Here is a 20994-nt window from a genome sequence, read left to right as displayed (position 1 = left end):
CAAGATAAAAATTTCAGTTTCACACAATGATAATTGCCATACTATAATGTTTCGGATAAACCGTATACAAATGTGGTGAAAATGGTCGACGAACACGTTAAAAAGAAAAAACGTAATAGCTTTAGCATAGAAAGTTCTTGCGACAGATATATTTATTACGACACGGTACACAGATAGGCAGTACATACTGTGTAGCGTATAAAAGTAAAGAGGATTGTCTTTCTGCTGGTATCTCTGGTTTAATTTTATGAATGAGCAAAAACGGGAGTGTCCTCGCATATCCGAAAATCTGCCGGATTCCCGTCGCGCCGGTGGAGGAATCCTTTAAGAGACAGCGCACGTAGCTTAATGTGACAGGATGCAGTTTTCTCTGGATGCAAATGCATTTTATACCTCAAGTATATATGTCTGTGTAGAAGCATCTTAGCTAGATCCTGGTTTCTGGAATAGGGTAGTGAATGCAATGGGGTGGGATAGTTCTCGAGGAATCCAGGAATGTAAGTAGCTCTCATAATTTACTGTGTATCTGGGTACCTTCTCGTATGTGAACTCTTGGGGTATACTATAAGCATGAATAGGTTAGGTTAGGTTATGTACGGTTAGATGTATAGAAAAGCACGCAGCTATCGGGGTTAGATGCTCGGTGTAGTTTTCTTGTTTATATTCCTTTCTGAGCTGAAAGTAGTTGACGATTCTATGGTAATAATTTTCGAGTCACGAGATAAACATGACTTATCTGTGTTCCCGTGCTGTTCAATTGTGACCGGTCTTCACGGCGTCGGGATTTAATTTTAAAAATTGGAGCTTCGACCGGGAAGGAAAATGACGATGGCTTCGATATCGGGATAAAAATGAGCTGCACGCAAGGGAGACAAGCAGTACATGGTTGGAAGGTATGTAGATAGACAGGCAGGCATATTTCGTTTCAAAGGTTCGCGGTAAGGGGACACCGCGTCACTCTATCCGGTGTCCTCTGAAAAAATAAATGGAAATAAACCATAGGGATCAAAAAGGGAAAGTATATAGAAGATAAAATCTCCGGGGAGGTGTGTTGGACCTGTATACGACTCTGTACCCGCGCCAGCCTTACGCTTCGGTGACTACACCACCCACCCGTTCTACAACACCGTAGCAGCCGAAAAAATGAGGAGCTGTAATTCGAGAAGCTGCGAGTCGCACAAAGGCTGCAAAGAGTAATTTTGCATTTTCAAATGCCACAGGGTATGTTTATGTATGTAAACAAAAATAATGTAGCGCTTCGGATACCCTCTGAAAACACATCTTAAAAAATTGAAAATTCGATGAACAATTTCAATGCTCATATAGTACTTTTATACATATACGTGACAAATAGATCGCTTTTTTACATTTATGACATATGGGACACACCCTGAGTACATGGCTTAGATAGGATTTATCCGCATAGGCTCTACACGTAGATACTTTTCCTGCGAGAGTACTAAACAAACCACTGCGCTGCCCTTTATTCCGGAAAATTACCATTTCATTCACCCTCGTTTGTGGTAAGTATCGAACAACAAACCACCCACGATTTTCAGAAAGGCAGTCCTGTGGGGGCGCCTAGCATGCGTCAGCCGAATAAAAGGATATATAGATATATACGGGAGGGCAGTGAGCGAAGATGCTGAAAATATAGGGAAGAACGCGTATTCTATGGGGTTCAATGAAAATTATCCAGAATGTCTCTATGGGTTTGGAACCTTCGTGCTGGAACTAGAGAGATATATGATGTATCTGGTATTCCAAAGACGATTCCGATACAGTGTAAGCGATATATAGATATGGGATTTTTATGTGGCATTCTATGGGAATGGATGAAAATCAGTCAATATGTGAAAAGACTCTATAGATATACCCACACCTACAGTAAATAACCATTCTCTTGTATAAATTCCTGTATAAGAATTGCTATGGGGTCCTATGGTGCCGATAAGAACAAACGCATATCTTCCCTTCGTACCATCACGAGATTCGACGGACGATCCCCATGAATGGAGAACTTCGAAATATCCACTTCCATACTATATTATTGCAGCGTACGCATATAACAACCCCGAGCGGACAGTTTACCCCATTAATTGCCCTATAAATTACGTTTATACATCCTTGGATGGCGTTATGGGTTAGTATCATATAGGAGCCCACGGTGCTGACATACTATAACAATTTGTCTCTGCTAATAAATCCGTTTACTATAAAATCTTCAAGAGAAATACCATTGCCAGTGGTATATCGATATATCCAAATAATGCATCGCTGGATTGCATCACTGTGAAATGTAAGTAGGGCGTTACTATTTCGCTATATGGTAAAATCTTAACATTAATTCGTTCGCAAATATGGACATTTTATTTTTCTTGTGAATGGGTATCGTGTGATTTTTTATGTTCAACATTATTTATATAAATATATATATCTTTGTGGATATCGTAACCCTATAAATTCGTTGTTACGATCAAACATGAGTCCCTGTCCTCTCGAATCCTGTCCGAATTCAGTCGCTGTTCGGCTCCATATTTCAATCTCAGTCTTCATGGAAATTAATACTTAACCTAATCTCCACCCTTTTGGTTAGCAATATCTTGCGACGATTCCGTTATAGTTAAGAGATGAATGCTACTACACGAAATTCACGTAAACCGCTTTCTGCAACTAATCCCGCAAATATAATTCGCCGTATAGAAACTTTTGAAAAAATAGAGTTTTTGCCAATCTTGTTACATTTACTTCTACAGCCCTGTACTCCAATTTTTATTGGTTCAAAAAAATCACGTGATTGTCGGACAGGGACTGAAATTTATGGTCCCAACAACGAACAGGGACTGATGTTTGATTACATATAGGAGAATTTTAATTAGTTTCTACTTGAATTTTAATGGCAGACTAAGAAGAGTTTGAAAAAAAAATGTAAATGATTCTCACGATAATCATGGGATTAAATTAAGAATGAAAATCTTAATAAAATTTCGAACAAACCACATTATATTTTACAAAGTCGTATAACAAATTTTAATCTATTTTAAAATAAATCAAAACATATGCAGTTCTGTTAATTAACTAAATTAAGGATTATAAAACAATCAAAAAATGTGATATTGAAATAAAGTTTTACATTGCGTAACTTTAAGTTCAGCTGTCAACACGTATTTTAAATAAGAGATTCATCGAAACTGTACCTCTCGTGAATACACTTATGGAATTACAATGTGTCCAAGAAAGACGATGATATTATTTGAGACGAAACACAGGTACACCAGTTTGACTGTTTTCGAGATCGGGAGCTTTCAGGCTATGGTTAGTACTCCGAACAAATTATCTCAGTGATGCTACACTTGGCTCACAGTTACTTCCGTTCAAGCCGAACTGTCGTTAGTCGTTATATAATGTGGAATTTCTACAGGCGCAATAATTAATAATCTGTCCTCATATTTTATTAACACGTCGATTTGTTTACATACTTTTCGAACGGAAACGTGTATGTTGTTGGGTTCCTCGCTACTGCCATTATGACTACTACGTTACTCAATTCATAAGAGCAGAATTGATCTAGCTGAGTAGGCCGTTGTAAATCGAACATGTGCCATTGTGCAATTGTTTTTGTCAATCTGACAGCTGTCAAAATCCTTTGACCATAAATATATGTACAAGTCGCACAAGTTATTAATTGTTCGTCATAAACCATCATGAATGCAATTTAACTATACCCTATTGTCTTTCACTTTCTATAAATATCCGGATAATTGTTTCAAATGTTTAAGTATTTCGTATCATGATCACTTATGCTTTTATAATTTTAATCATTTTCCATTTTAAGATTCTTCTAAGTGTTCTGTAAATCGTTTCTTAAATTTAAACAGTCTAGATTCATCTAGTCGATTACCTCATTTAGGTGATTTTGAATTTTCTGTGTCAAAATATTGTTTGTTATCGTTTCGGGTGTTTACAAATTTATAATTATAATTTCTGTAATCACATTCTTTTTCATAGTTCTCGATATCAAGATGCTTCTAATTATTGGTCCAAATGTGTGCCACAGCATTATCGTCGCCTTTGAGTTGAAGGGCATACTAACCACTAATCAACGGATCGATATACAGACCCGATTGTTGATCATTGATTGGCTATTAGGTAACGATAGCTCCAAGGCGACAACAATAGAAAGGTATGAATAGAACCATTGTTTCCTGTGTTCAATTATTTGCGAGTATCCCGAATGTTTGTTCATATACCAATATTATACTAAGTATTATTTTCATTGTCTTTATATAATACTTTAAATCGACCATGCCATTGATGATGTCTTGAACCGTATCTTAGAACATATTAAACTAAATCATAATTACGAATGTTCAGGTACCCATGGGCATCGATCACCAAAATCTGATTCATAAAAAGTACATATAAATTTGTTGTAAGTCTATTTGAAAAATACACATGAATTTACTCAAAAATAAACATGAAAATGAGTGCCAGAGTCATTTTCATTAGATGAGTAAAAATGCTTTAAAAAATATAGCGTAAATTTGGAAAGATTAAACAAAAAAAACTTTTAACATACTCGCCAGAATTAGTACAAAAAATAAGTTTTTAATTTCTCCGACATGGTGCTCGAGAGGATCGGTACGGGGTTTGGTAAAGGGGTAGGCCAAGTGCTGCTACTCCATCCCTTAACAAGGTGGCGAAGTTCACTTTAAAGTTGTTCAAAAAGCCGTGACAAATTAAATACGTGTTGGGAATGGGCTAATTATTAAGGGACGGATATAGCTGGACGATAAGGGCATGAATTGCCACCCTTGCTCCTTATAAAAATAGCTTCAAATTATTCAGCTTCTTGCTACGAATTAAAGGGGGTGCCAGTGTCGCCCCTCTTATTCCAACCCCTCCCCCTCCCCTCCCCTCCCCCTCTACCCGCTGCCTCTCCCTTTACACTAAAAACATACCCTCCACGGCCACTCGCGTTAACTTGCGAAAATGTTCAACCCTTCTGCATGTCGACCAACGTAACTTTTCTCCGTGCCGTCCCATTAAGAAGTTCTGTTCAAAAATTCAATTATGTAGCCGTACCAACCCCCAGAGGCCCCTAGGTAACTTCTGGAACGTCACAAGCGCCAGCGCTTTCCCTCAACAAATAGCGCCAAGGATGTACGTACGATTATGCAATCTCAATCCGGAGTTATTATACCAACTGAAACTGTTATGGGAATTGATAGAAATCAAATGAAACGCGTCAACTTCAGTTGGCACAATAGCACTGTTTGACACTATGTGATACGGAATATCTATAAAACTTGTGAAAATTAAGGTCAGAACGAAATTGAAGAAAAATTATAAATTGATGATATCTTCGACATGGCTGGTTTCACGATAATACACATAAATTTTGGACGATTTACCGAAGGCGCGGGTTAACAAGGAATTTGGCGAGAATCCAATGTGTCGGCTAATAACGGATAGATTAGGTAATCCTCCTGCGCGTCTCCCAAACCCATCATCCCCCACTGCTCCCACCCTCCTCACAGGAGATCATACAAGTATTATTAAGCAGTCAGTCCTGATTAAGAGTCATTTGCATATTTCAGGGTTGTTCGTCCATTATTGCTACACGGTATACCTATGTACTGAACGTTGGGCGCCACGGACGTGTAATCATAATCGTGCCGAAAATCCTACGTTGTTCCCTTCACACCCTTTACACCCTCCACACCTTTGCCGCCACCCCCTGTGTCTGCATGTTACCCTTGTTACGGTACACCTAATACTCCGAATGGGACATCAAGAGAATGCCAACCGACCGAAAATAATAATTATGAAACTGCATACTGGAGGTAAAGAAAATAATTTTTCGAATGAACCAGTGAGAAATTATAAGAAATGGTTTAAAATATGGAATTACAAAATTTTTATTTACATTTCTTGGCAATTTACGAAATGTATTTGAGGATAATTTTTCAGAATCACGTTATCAAATGGTATTATAGTCGTGATAGGAAGATCAGTTACATTTCGAGAGAAAAGCTTCTTATGGCTCTTCTAAAGACGTTGAATGAAACTATACAATATAGGTACTTTTATTAAGATAGTTTATTTCGCCAATTTATTTTCATTTTACAATCTTGTACAGTAAGAAAAAACCTACGCTGTTATCTCCTAGTACTAATTCAGGGCCTCTCTGGGTTCCTAATGGGCAAGTCTTTTTTGACCTATGTAAGAATTGGAAGGATCCGTGATTTTCATAATGAAATTTCTAACAGAGTCTCAACCTCAGCACTAAGTTACAGTAAAGCTGATCTGATTGAGTTGATTTAACTATACTGCACATAAGCCTACAGGAAATGATTTTTAATTCGAACAATACAAATAGTTGCTATGATTAGTTCACATTTGCATTGAAAATACGGACTGACCCTTTAAAATGAAATTTCATTGGAATTACAGGCACTGGGAGTGAATGCATATACTTTAAATTGCTCCAGAAACGTGGTTCAATATTTTCCTACTTGACTACAGGTCATACGTACACGAGCTACGTGTGGTATTCGTCAGCTTCAGCAGTAGGATTTAATTCAAGCGATTAAAAATTTTTCCGTTTTTCCAAACAATTTTCTCATTACATGAAATACGTTCCAAGTACATAAGAGCAATTAATGATAAAGTTACAAGCGAAACGAATTTCTCAGAGTTTACGTTATAATTTTATTATTAAAAAAGTAGAAGGCTGAAGTTTATTGAACATACGATAGCAAACATTTTTAATCTACAAATATTCGACGGTAAAAAAAAAAGAAGGAATTAAATTAATAAAAACTACAATATCGAAATCATCCTTAATTCTATTCAACTTTAAAGGCTATATTCGGTATTGGAATTGTTAAGGAGTTTGGAAAGCTTATGTTGAAGATTTTTACCATTTTTTTATTTATTTTATTTAGCTTAAAACTAAATTGGAAGGGCATCTTCTTCGACAGTAGATGTAATTGAAGATGAGTTTCCTAAACATTGTTACGCTTACTGTAACATCTCAGAGAGTATTAAGAGAAACACGAATATGTCTTATCGATTAATTCTTTCTATGTAACATAATATTGCGAAAGTTAAATTGCAAATATTTGTATTTTTAAAAATCCATCACGTTTACAAAATAATCAGTTTTTACCTCAATTCTAGAAATATCCCTCGATTGAGTAGCGTCTTAAAATAAATCCTCAACGAATTTCAGGACCCTCTATAGAGCTTCAAAGGGAGAATTTATTATTTCATAAAAGACTGCCAAGTTTTTCACAATAAAGTTTCGCGTCAAAAATAAATCAACATTTTTATTTACACACTTTTTTTAGCATTATGAAATTACCATATATTTTGACTTTCTATTTGTGAAAAATAGTTGTCTCTGTCAAATATCAATAAAATATTTTATGTAACTCGTGCATGAAAAGGATTACTTCTCGTGCCTCCAAAGTGTAGCGTAAGTGGCGCTTTATAACTAGGGATACAATAAAAATGCTGCGCATGCGCAAATGGGCCCGATTTTACTCCTCGGACTAGTGCTTTGTTCTTGCACGCTGTCACGATACGCATTCGCTTCGGAGCCACGAAAAGTAGCACTTTTCATGCATACGTGACAAAAGGTATTATGCGATACTAGTGCAGTAAAGCGAACATTATACACAGACGGTGAAGTTGGTCACACTCGCCGCAATCGTACCACGAGCAGCACTCACACTCGTATCGCAAAGTACTATTATATTCCATTGCAAATTTTTATTTTATTTACGCAATACCCATTTAGCTGTTCATTTCTCCTGGCATATTTAAAATTTTGCGTGACTCCATGTTTATGCTTCATTATTGACCCTGTATTTCACAGAGTATTGATTCATCTTGTTTCTTTTACGTCCTACAGGCACGGCCTATCACGGCAGAGATTTCTCAAAACTAACATATAGTCTACAATCAATTTCAGACAATCACCAAATCGTAGATTGACTAGGAATTGAAGTTCAAGAGGGAAACGATTGTTATATACGTTAAGGATATGTTGAAATACATTCAGAGACGTCGAACAGACTATTTAATGAGCCGCCTTCTGAGTGAACAATGTTCGTTGTTAATTAATGAGTTTACGAACAGTTTGTGGAAAGTGAGGAAACTGTCCTCACTGGTAGCAATCAAAGTTCTTCACCATCATATGAAACTCACTGTAAAATCGAACTCCATTATCAATATTATAAGGTTCCACCCTTATATCCCTCCATCTGTTATCATTTTTTCCTACCACCATCCAATTCTCTATAATGGATACGTCAAGAGCTCCACGTAAAAGTGCATAAAGCACTATGGATGTGCATAATCGTATCTGACAGAACTCTTCAACTTCTAAAATTCCTTAAAATTTATATCGTCCTCCCACGACGACGCCGATAAAGAAAAGGGAAATAGGACCTAATCATTAATCCCTAATATTACATAATTCCCTTGAAATTAGTCATAGCGACTGGAATCAATACCTCAACCGGCAGGCGTAAAACACAATAGAAATATCAGTAAGCCAGTACTTAAAGTAACAGCTAACCCAACTAGCCAAAATAAAAATATTAAATTCAATATGAATTCAAGTTGAACATTAACTCATTGCGATGATAAAAATTGTTATCTCCACTAAAAATAACGTATTCCTCCATGGGATATAAGCAGCAGCTTCCTCGGCAGGAATCCATTCGATCCAAATCCGTCATAGGACAAGTTTGACGACAAAGATAAGTGAAATCTTGAAAATTATAATTGCTAAAAATCAATTGGGAAACCTGTCCTGCCGTCTGGAGCAAACCAGTGAGCAGTACTGTACAGCTTCCTGGTCTCAGAGCGCATAGCGTCTCATTAAGTATCAGGAACTCTGCTATTATTCTAGATTTTCCGTAACAACTCATTGTGTCGGCGCTGTCAGAATTTAATTCCCAATCAAGCACGTTAAGACTATACAGCTCCAAACGTCATGGTGATTAGTAGTAGTCTGAGTTCTTTACAGTCCTCTGTATATCTAAGGAGTCATTGTGATATCTCCTACTATCAGGAAGAACCTCCTAAAAATATTTGTATCAACGTGCAGTGAAGTTATTTTAACAGAACTGTCAGGAGTACAGATCCACCTCATCTCTAAAGACCCACCTAAAAAGACGCAGCTCCAACGTCATCGTGATCAGTAGCTGTCCGATTGTGAGTCAAAACCTCTCCCAAACGTAATACACTCGAAACACGGGGATCATCGTGATCACCTGTGGCTCTGAACTATTATCATCACAATTCTCAGCTGGTTTACGATCGTCGAACGTATCGTGCGATCCGCTGTATTAACATTCAAGCTATTTCTTTCTCTCGCCGAGAAACTAGGTAGCATAGGGAAAGGAGAGACATACGTTACGTGACATCTACGGATGGACAAGAAATACTGTATAAATTTATAAGAGTGTGTGGACGTGAGAGTGATATAGAAGCTAAGGTTATTTTCAATTTAAAAATCAATTATTATTTCCTATCAAAACAACTGACCAGTGTACAAACCTCCTAATAAGTCTGGCAATTCAGACTACTCTAAAATCGCGAAACGTCTCAATATAAGTCTGACAGATATATTAATATCGTTTCTTTTCTATGATTTATCATACACGCATCTTTTTTTATTATAGGATTCGTAGGCACCAGTTATATACACAACAACCGAGTCTACCGAAGGAACACTGGTTAATATTTATTGTATATGTATATATGTATAAACACATATAAATATTTCAAAAGGTGGTTTCCAAAACCTTTTTCGTTGTGTATTGACAGTTATGAGGACTTTCGGTATTTTCCAGAGTGGACCTGGAAAAATCCTATATGTAACGTTTACTTCCAGAGCCATTTGGCGGCACTCACACCGAATTTTCCAACAAATTTTTGATGCTGGACACTCCGAGTTGTGATGGGCTAAGAAGTAGTTCGATAGGTTAGATTAGGTTAGAATTTGAATGCGACATGTCCCAAAGTTTAGGTTTTTTTCTTTATAACAAAATACATCGGCTTGCCATTATGAGTACCGCATGTCCTCTAAACTGCCTTTTGACAAGTTTATATATGTGTATAATAAATTATATAATTTTTTATTTGTCATTCAACGATAGCAAATATTTATAAATAATAAGTAAACAATGTATCAAAATAAACCCAATGAAAAAAAGAGGAATCACAAAAATATAATTTTTACATTAGTACAGTATACTTATAGATACTGCGGTCTGTAATAAAAAACTACTGATAATACAGTAAACTAGTACTGAGTAGTACTGATAAGTACTGACATGTACAGCAATACAAAATACGACATTCATTTTCGGCTTAAGAGCGTAAGACTAATAAGTTCTTCTACCAGAATCGCTGAATATTTATTCTATAAGTAGTTTTAGTCTATTTCGATTTGTTTATCCCTGCAAGGTTTACGTTCTATTTTGCAAAAACTTTGTATACAATAGAAACTTGTATTTTGTTCAGTAGCAACGAAGGTAGCAGAACGAAACGCATACCTTCCTTACATGCCTTCGGGCAGCCATACCTTCGAGATTTGAAAAGCAAGAACACTGAAATGATGTCAGCAACAGCATGCGAAACAATTCACCACAATTTTCTGCTTGAACGTAGCGGAAAAAATTCAAGATTTCGATCTTGTAAAATCTAAACAATCCGAGGAAAATCATTTCCTGTTGTCCGACGTCTATATACTTTGACTCCCTTGCGGTTCTATTTCATAATATTTCACTAGTATTTACCCTGAACATACTGGGGATAACGCTCAAGGGGATTAAAACACCATGAGCTTCGTCCAGACCCTTAGGAATCTGTCGAAAATCCAAAAGCCTTGGAGGATGTTATCGATTGGAAATACAGGAAGACTCGGAGCGAAATAAAAAGCACGCACTTCAAGGCAAACGACGCAACTTCCGTTTCCGAGGAGACGATAAACTTCCTTACTTTTCCATTCCGTATATCGGACTCGGAAGCAAATAAATGTGAAGGGAGGTAAAGAAAAAATAAAACAGAACAGGATTCGAATAAATAAGAGAAATCTTTTATCGATTTTTCGTCAAATTTTCCGGTAGAGGCGTCTTCTATCAAATTTGCGTCTCAGGAATTACCCAAAGTGAAGTTGATTACACCAACTGAAGTTGATTCTATTATAAAAATTAAAGGAAAGGGCAGACTTCAGGTGGTACTGTAATGTTCCGTAATATTTGTCAACATCGGCCTAATAATTTTATTGTTCAATATTGTATCAATACAATACTACACACAAATAGAACACTAGTATTATTATCTATTCACAAAAATTCTGTTTTCATTCACTCCGAACTAACCATCATTTTTCGGAATAATTGAAATTTTAATAACGATTAGCATTGCAAATTTGAAAAGCAATGATTATTAATGTTAATTGATAAAATAAAGTTTACGCCTAAAATCAATTCTTCATATTCAATTGAAAAATAAATAATCATGTGACTAATTTCTTGTACATATCACAGTCTTAGTTATACGAAATAGACGCACCAATAAAGTTTAGCTGTTCCGTAAGAACAAATTGGATGATCTAACTTTATTAAGTGCTTCTGTCGATAAAATTCCATATATTTCCTGGTCTCATGTATTAACTTCCATTTTATAATATGTAACAGTAAATAACGTATACAATATTTCAAAATGTTACACCATCCGGCACATCCCGTAGCAAAATTTCTCATTTCCGATAATTTTCGGCCAAGAGCCAATGTACGGTAAATCAATGCGATCAATATAAATCCAATTACCTTCGACAAAAAATCATTGACAATTACAATTTTGTTACAGGATTCCATTTTTGTAACGCTTTTAAATAACTACTAAAAATAACACCATTCAAATATCCACAAAGTATCCATATAAATATTAATATATAATCGTAACGTATAAATATTAATTACATTAATAGCCAAAAAAGGTCATGTTATTAATTAATACCATTTACCTGTCTGATTATCGTTTATTAAATTCTAAGTAATTCGGAGATAATCTGCAATCAAGAGATATCAAGATAATGTAATTTTAAAGATGAAGTAGAGAGGATAACTAAGAGTGAGTGAAAGACAGAGAGAACAGCGTCTAATGTATCATTTAATATGGAGGAGGCGGGTGTCTGTCTAGTAGACAGAAATCGTTTTATTTTCATTAGACACCTTAAGCAGGATTAGAGGCTGTAGGGATAGTGGGGAACGGTAGTGGAGGTATTGGTGGTTTACGTCAGACTAGAAAGCAGAAGCCAAATAACATTCGGTAATCCTCACTCGATAGAAAAGGCAGGAGAATCAAAAAGAGAAATTCCTCTTAGAAATTTCCAATTACAACGTCTTCCATCTTTGTCCCTTCTTATATCCGTATTTTCTGGCTAACCTTCACTGGGCCGCATAGCTTCGTCCTGTTTTGTTTTCCACGTACATCGGCATCTCCGCGCACACCTTTTTCCTTCAGGTTCCCCTTTTATCAGGATTTCATCCCCTCAGTCGTCTTCCGCCTCAAAACCGACTTACCAGACGCCTAGCAGCCACTGGATCTCATCTCTTCGGAGAGCAGCGGTACGCGTAATTACAAAAAAGCAATTGCAAAAAATTCAGTCTTCAAATCCACTCGCAATGTTACCGTGCTGAGCATTAAGATACTCAACTTGTGAATTCTTCTTCAGTGGACTTCAGGCAGCTTCCATGGCAAGGATAGGCGTTATTATAGATACTTAAAAATAGGCTGAACATCCTTATATGTATATAAAAAGAGTTGTACAAGAAATGAATAGGGAAACGATGTTGGAATTTAGTCTGTTCAGTTATTCGTCCTGGTGTGAACAGAGCCTAATAAGAAATTAATACGGGTGTCTAGACGTCGCTAAGGTGAACTTTTTTTTTTGTCAAGAATGTATAAAAGTTGGAGGGACTGAGGTCCTTAAATAATTTATAGCTATGATGGTTAAGTATGGCTAGAGAGCAGCATGGCGGATGCAGAGTGCTTGTACTGCCTTGGGAATTATCCAAGGTACGAGACCCATCGTGCAAGTAAATACCTAGGTCTTCATATGCCCTGAAGAATATAGATCCCGACGAGATGCAGGAAGGTGCACTCGACTTCAGTGCCTTTGGTAAAGATGCGCTCGTTGTTCCTGAACGCAATCTGTGAAAGAGCCTGTATATTAGCTAGGAGGACTTACGGGAAATTGCTGCGGTACGATAAAACTTCGAGACTTGGACGGGAAACTTCAGGAATTATCGGGATATAGCGGATGGAACGCGGTATTAGGAATGCGTAATGTTTCTTGAAATTCTCCAAATTTCGCTATAAATTCTTATACTTGGAATTTAAATTTTATTTTCAAACTTCTACTCGATGGCTAATGATAACAACAGATTGATATCATTTTTAGAAATACGTCATACAGATAATAATGAAAAATGCTTTTGTGAATTTTTCCGCTAGAAATAATTATATTTCTATAAAATTTAATAATACAGTCGACTCTCGAAGAAACTAAATAACGAGAAATGCATCAAAAACGGTCCATATAGCAGCAAACTCTATTACTACGAATGCAGCAGTGCATCTGTAAAGGTAAACCGCCTCTCGTTAAGAACGACTTATTGTTTCGAGGATAGTAGCAAGCTACTAACAATAGAGTATAATTTAAAATTCAGTCTTTACTATAGAAAAAAGGTTGACGACGTTCAGTGTTATTATGCGTTGTCGTTGGATATATTAATTGCTTAAATTGAATTTCAACGATATTGCATACGCGAATAATTAGGTTTATTACTGGTGCGATACTTGTTAAAACTATCATAATCTCTTTACCTTTTTGTTCTAAGAAAATAGAGTCAGTCCATGCCATCAGTTTCATTTTGATGGGCCATCCTCTTGCGATTTACAGTTTAAAGGAGTCCCCTCAACGTAACATTAATCTCGCTGCCAAATTCTAATTAAATCCTAACTCATCGATTTTAATTCCGAGTGTAATAAATTCTAAGGCATATTACCACATTATGTGTTTACACATTTCTTAACCGTTATAACTTCACTAGATGTGCAATAAGGAGATCCTATATACCAATCATTATAAAATGAATAAGTACCCTACAGAGTAACAATTTTCTACGGCGTTATTAATTTCTGCCTAATCATTTCTACCTTAGCTGTGGACACGTGTACGCTGCTCACGACTGATGAAATGTTCGTTGAACATGTATAAGTTTTTGACATGTTTCGTTGAAATCATTAAACATTGATTTTAATTAAGCCATATTCATTCTATGCCTATTAAACACTATGAATGTATTCATAAATATACAAGAAATTTGATTTTGGTTTTATGCTTAAAAAACCATTTGACCTTACCATTGCCATCTTGTATCTTGACATAAACAAAACTTGTCAAATGATTTAATTTGCGCTTTCAAAATTGTATACACGTGTCACGTATAGGAAAGTTCTATTTTGAAAAAAAAAGTGAATTATTAAGAATACGTAAAAGGAATTCAGCAAACTCCATGCTCTGCATGTAAACAAAATATACACAAGAATAACTCCTACTTGTCTCGAAGTGCTTATATCAACATTAGATTGAACTTTTCTTACCGCAGGATAAACACACGTGTATATAACGTTGTCCCAGTTGTACTACACAAGTCGCGAATCTTTCCTCGTTGCTCGCTTGAAAATATAGAAACTATACAGCGTCTGCGACAGAACTCCCGGAGAGGGATAGGATCCAAGAGAGAAAGAGAGAGAGAGAGGAGAGAATAAGATGACGGAGTAAGAGGAAGGCGCCGTAGCATTACTATGTTATGTTAGCACGTCCTCAAAGGAGACACAATTTCGGAAATGTTATGTCAGCCCCGAAGGCCGCAAACTGTATGACAATGAAGTGTAAATATGCAGCGTAGTCTCGAGAAGCTCCTACGCCGTCTAGCCGTCATTCGTCCCGCCTACGTCTCAATGCTTTCACGTACTTGACATCTTTGGTGTCTTTAAAAACCTCCCAATTTTCACGAGACATCCTTAGCTGTTAATAGAGCGAGGAGCCCTTTTGTGTTTACAAAGGGCTTCGTAGGTATTTAGAGTACAATCAGCAGAAAGACCTTTTACAGTTATAGTAGAGCCAAGGCAACGGTAGTTACAAAGCTGTCTCTTCTTCCTGGCAAAATTATCTTGAAGTAATTAGTGATGTAGCGATATAGTTGATGTGTCAGAGATATATGAGGACATTTTTTATTGTTTACAAACTTTGGATTTTTTAATGAAAATAACTAGTGGATGTTTAGGTGACGTATAATACGAACAAGCTCAGTGTTTACTTCGTGATTAAAATATATAAATAATTTTATTATGTAATATCGTACAGTGGTCTAACTATATATTACAAATATACAAAAGTCTCTGTCGTGTCTATTATTCGTTTTCTTTAATTATATACACATACGCGGCACGATTTGCACGAAAGAGTCAAAAAGAGATTCGAATAAAATGACGTGAAAAATATGCGACGAGAGAAACGAATAGCAAAAATTCGAGTTAGATAAGAGAGTCATTTTTTTTTTCGTTGGTGATGTTTATCTTAATTACAGGCGTTGTTTCTTTGCGTTTGTCTCGAATTTTTTTTTTTTTTTTTTTCGTATCGTTGCGACTTTTTTTTTACTACTTCGCGATGCTTTTATTATTATACACTTCTCAGCCTACGCAGTTTCGACGCTTGTGCGCAGACGCTAAACAGGGAAGCTAATCACAAATTTCGAGAATACGAAATTGCCAGAATGATGAGAGATAAGTAGATTTTAAAAAATGGAAAAAGGATAGTCGCGTTTCGATCCGGAATTCTGAAAGAAGATAGTAAATTTAATTCAATTGACTAGTAGATTGGATTATATTGATATAGAGATGCAATATTATTACTCAGCATACCTTCTCTTCAGTCTGTTCGGTATTTTTGGTGCTCCCAGTTGTAAACACCGTAGAATTCCAGAGAATCAAAAGCGCATCCTGTAACATAAAACAAAGCAATTGTACGAAAAAGTGAAATTGAAGTGCTCCCATGAAATTAACCTGTACACGTCCTCAATATCCATAAAAATACCCGCGTCATGCATGGTCACTGGAACAATCCTTTGTTCTCTTCAATTGTAGCCGAGAGTACGCCTTTCATTTGGAGAAAAAAATTTCAATTTTTCACTTCAATAACAGAAAAGTTACCAAGTAGAACTTTCTTGAAAAAACCTGAACTAATATATTTATGAATAGCGGTAACAATTTGACAATTCGAATTTTGAGCCTTTGGATTTACAGCCTCCCGAAGAGTAAGAGATACATAATGTGAAAAATGAAACGAGAAAAAAAATGGAGAAAGGACCTATCTCAAGCGGACTCCATAAAACGTGACCGTGGCCCCGTAATAATTACATGGGGCTAGGTCCAACGGTGTTCCCAGCCGGCCGTAAACTCGGCACAATGGCTTTTCTGTGTCAGACGGGAATAACACAATCCATCGATTTACAAAAGAGAAGGAAAAAAGAAGAATGAAAAAATGCAGGACATAGAGGAAGCGAAAAATCCACTAGACTCCCCGTAGGAAGAGAATGGTACCTGGTGTATCTACCAAGTAGGCTGAGAATCGACGACCCAAAAAGGAAGCGTGGAATTGAAAGATAAGGAAGAAGAAGACACGAGAAGCAGCAGTTATTCAGACGCACGTAGCCGTCATGGGGTTTCCCATTATATTCCTCATGTATCTGGCCCATTCATGCGAGGCGTGAGGCTGTGCAGTGAGCATCTGCTTGTCTTTCCTATTTTTCCCCACCTGTGTACTATTGCTTTACATTTATATTTTCTACTTATGATACCTATAGACTTTCTTTCTCTATACATATAGTCGGGTCGGTCCACGTGTTCAATGTCTTTTTTTTTTGACAGACCAAGAAGAAAAATGTCCTTAATAAGCCGTAGGAGGCTCTGCATAAAATTTTGATTGCAAAATATGCATGTCAATGGTTTTGCGCTGAAATACGTTTCAACATATATTTACACGATTTACGTAAAGCCACGTGTAATTTGTTAAGGGCTGCAATGTTTCTGAACTCTCAAAAAAACTTATTGAACCGATGGATTGACTATATACCACTGTCACGCAAATTATTCTTCGTTAATGAGACAAATGACACAATATTAATTATAACTGAGTGCTCGTGGAATTCAACAATATTGTATATCTATTTGTAATTTGGACGATTACGTGTTTCAAGTATTTCCAAAAAGAAAGAATAAATGTAATTAATTTTTACAGACAAATATTTTATGCGAATGACTGTCGAACCAAGTCCGGTCTGAGCTTCAATCCTTGTAAAGTGCACATGCGTACCAAATTGATTATTGAGCCTTTGAAGCAGACTTTAATTTACATACGACATTCTATTCTGAAATTTCAATTTAGCCCTCCAGAGCTTCCTTGGGATCTCGTAGGTTCAAAGTAGAATTTATTTTTCGACTCGGCAAAATGAACGTTTGATCGTTGGATGGCTAAAGTGAATCAATCAACCCGCCATAAAAGTGGGCATTAACCATATATCATATTAAATATCATATTAATAATTTTTGCGTGATTCTGGTTACCGTCACGTAAGAGTTAATAATTTTTTGATCACCCTATACATCTAATTTCTTAAACTAAGATATTATACTAGTCATAATCGCAATGAAAATTAACAAATATATTTATTTAATGGCTTGATATCATATGTTACTTCATGGTTTTACAAAAGAATTACAAATTTCTTAAAATTAAACAAAGTACCGCATATTGTTCGTAGAATATATTATCCCAAGCAAGTCAACACAACTAGTAGTTACAAAAATGTTCATATACCGTGAATATTTTGTAATCTGTAATTCAAATCGTTGATTTCGGCTTTCGGGCAAAAGGATAAAAAATTTTATCAGTAATATAAAATCTCAAAAAGCTTCGGCAGTCTCCCCAGCTATCGTATGTTTCGATCTCGCGTGGCAGAAAATCTTATTTCCTACGTGCGAATAATTCGTGATAATTGAAACACGCGAGCAGACCGAATAATTTAGTTAATTCAATTGAAGTAATTTCGAAGGGTCCTCTTGTATGCAAACACGAGCACAAACCCTTGTAAATCCTATTTTAAGAGACATAACGCATCAACTGTTTTTGTTCGTTCTTGAAAATTCTATTTAAAAAATTGCAGTCTCTTATGAGTTAAGATTTAAAGAAAAAGACGATACTCACTTGGTCATATAGTATATGAGTAATAAATGAAAAATCCGATAAAAGAAGAAATTCATTATGACTACCGGCCATGCTCTCCTACAATCCATTTTGATTTGTTACGATGTTATTTTCTTGGCAGCGGTACTAAAGTCGTAACCAGATCATTTAGCTCTTTTATGCTGCCTCGTCAAATATCTTAAACGATTGAAAACTTTTAAACCGCAAAACATTTATTCGAAGAAATCGCCGAAGTACTGCCAAGTCTTTTCTACTCGAATAGTTAGCAAATCTTCTCTATTTTCCGTTCGTCACAGGGTTTTTATTTCTCGTATCTGAAAACTGCGGTATTTCAAGGAAAGAAAAAAAGGAAGGCGGACCCAATATTTTCCATCGGCGAGCCACATCGCCTAGTCAGCAAAACAACAAGAAAAAAATGAGCACAAGGTTAGCAAGGGTCCTGTGGGACGTCAGCATTGAGGTAAAGGGGGCGGCCAAATTTTTTGCACACCAAGAGTGACACGGCTTATGACGGGACTGTCGACGCTCATCTTTTTGCCTATTTTTTTTTATTAAATCTCTGCGCCCTCAAAAAGCCCTCCGTACCGCCCTCGTTGTCGCTCCGCTCGCATATTTTCGAAATCCAATAATCCTCGAGAACGCGATAATTATGGAAATCAAGGTTAACGACTAATCCGCAATTCATTCGCTAATGTAATTCGCGAAAATCCATATAAAAAAATTCTTTATTTACTTTTCCTTCTACGGAAGTCCCTAAAAAAATAATATCATATATTTGCAAATAAAATATGAAATCGCAGGAATATTCGAGAGAAAAATGATTTTCCATATTGGCAGAAGCGTCACGATTTCCTGTAGGAAAGTACTGTGTGGAGAGGCGGAGTAGACGACATGTGTGTACGAGCGAGTGCCAGGAAGGCAGAACGGTGGGATGAAAAGCAGCGTCCCGATGCACCACCCCTCACGAAAATATCCCTTGTGAAGATCCCAACCACGTATAGTATAAGTCCCGTCACGTTCCCCTTTTGTGTACTGATTGATAGATTGATTGCATTTCCAAATTCTCGTTGATGTTGCAGCTTATAGCGCTCCCACTACCCAGCCCCCTTTTATCTTCGTATCATCCCTTAATTCTCGAGGGTTAAACGAGCTGCGACAAGCCCCGACACGTCCGACACTTCTAACAAGGGTGGCGAAAATTGATTCTTTCGATTCTGCATCCCCGTCACTTTCAACGTAGAACTTCAAAAATTGCCAATTAAGACGAAGAGCAAAATCATTTATGAATTGGTAATCTAAATCTTCCGATACGCTCACATAAAAACAGGCTTTGCAGTTGGTCTGTGAATTACAAAACTGACAAAGTATTTCGAGGGTTCCATACAATGATATAGCACCGTGCCCACGTGGCAGCTCTGCTACTTAGCCAAAAAGAATCCGTACTCAATATTATACGACGAACATAATAGTTCAAAAAATCGAACGAGGCCACTTTCAATAGAACGTGCCAGACCCGAGTATCTCAATTTTTCAAAAAATTCTCTGAAGGACTTTCTCGGTCGGCAAACCAGTCGAAAACCGAGAATCCATGATAATCCCAAAAGCAAATTTTCCAATTATTTCTCAGCTTTCTTATATCATGCCTACCCCAAATCCTTTTTTTTTTTAGCAGGGATTCCACGTCAATCTGGAAAATGTCCCTATACGTGGTGTCAGCGGCTTTTACGTGCGTCAAGATTAGTTCCTAGAAGGATGGATTGCCGCCCCAAGAGAATAGTGAGTCAAGTCGAAGTGTGAGCAGTGGATAGAGAGAGAGAAAGAAAGAGAGAGAGAGAGAGAGAGAGAGAGAGAGAGAGAGAGAGAGAGAGAGAATGAAAGAGAGAGACCGAAGATGGCCGAGGTAGGCCGTGAAATGGCAATTTCCTGGTCTTCTCCGGGCGACAATAAGTCCCTCAACCCCATTGTGCGTGTAAATGTATTTTTTGCGTAATCCCCGGGGTAGTGGGGTAGGGGTTGGGAGCGAGACGGTGGAGGTAGAAAGCCAGCACTGAGTTCCGAAAGGGGGAGGGGTTGCTAGCTGCCAGAGTCTACGAGGCTGTGGAAAAGCAAGGGATGAAGTATCGATGCAGCTTATCGGCGGCTCAGCCGTTAATGGAAGCCGTCGCGACGCAGGCGCAAAACTTTCAGCTTCTATCCTAATCGAAATGAGGGGGGAGGAAAAATTGGCAAAGGGTCGATAAAAAATACTTGGATGTTCAAATCGATCCTCACGTACTTCATTCGACGCGTCGGTTCCCTATATGAAATTATTGGATATTACATTAGCCTGTTTACGTTATTTTTTATCTGCTTCTCCCGTCTATTTATGGTTGCAATTCATTCGTTTACGCTTAGTCGGGCGACCGATTTTCAGCGGAGCTTCGTGCCCGCATAATGTCGGATTTCATATGATTTATCGTTCTGTCTACCCCACGAAATTTCTCACTTTTTCTCTGGCTTTTTCCTCGTTCCCATTATAGTCTCCCGCGCTTTCTGGTAAAATCCTCTATTTATATTCCCACAATTAACGCACGAGTACAAACGTCCCTGACGCCCAACGTCCCAACGAGCCCCCCCCCCCCCCCCCTCAAAAA

General features: G+C 37.1%; 1 protein-coding gene across 1 annotated transcript in view; it reads right to left on the bottom strand.

Moving 5' to 3' along the window:
* Nucleotides 1-15689: 15689 nt before the first annotated feature.
* The window catches only part of LOC107267653 (toll-like receptor 6), a 10268-nt gene continuing 4963 nt past the window's right edge, over nucleotides 15690-20994 (bottom strand). The window contains exons 2-3 of the mRNA XM_015739625.2: nucleotides 16021-16098; nucleotides 15690-15935 (exon numbers count right to left, since the gene is read on the bottom strand). The gene's annotated coding sequence lies outside the window, so the exon portion shown is untranslated. The remainder of the gene's footprint in view (nucleotides 15936-16020; nucleotides 16099-20994) is intronic.

The sequence above is a fragment of the Cephus cinctus genome, unplaced genomic scaffold (genome assembly GCF_000341935.2).
Source record: "Cephus cinctus unplaced genomic scaffold, Ccin1 Ccin1_scaffold0429, whole genome shotgun sequence".
Lineage (NCBI taxonomy): Eukaryota > Metazoa > Arthropoda > Insecta > Hymenoptera > Cephidae > Cephus > Cephus cinctus.
Note: the sequence above shows the minus strand (reverse complement) of the source record. Positions and strands in the feature narration are given on the sequence as shown.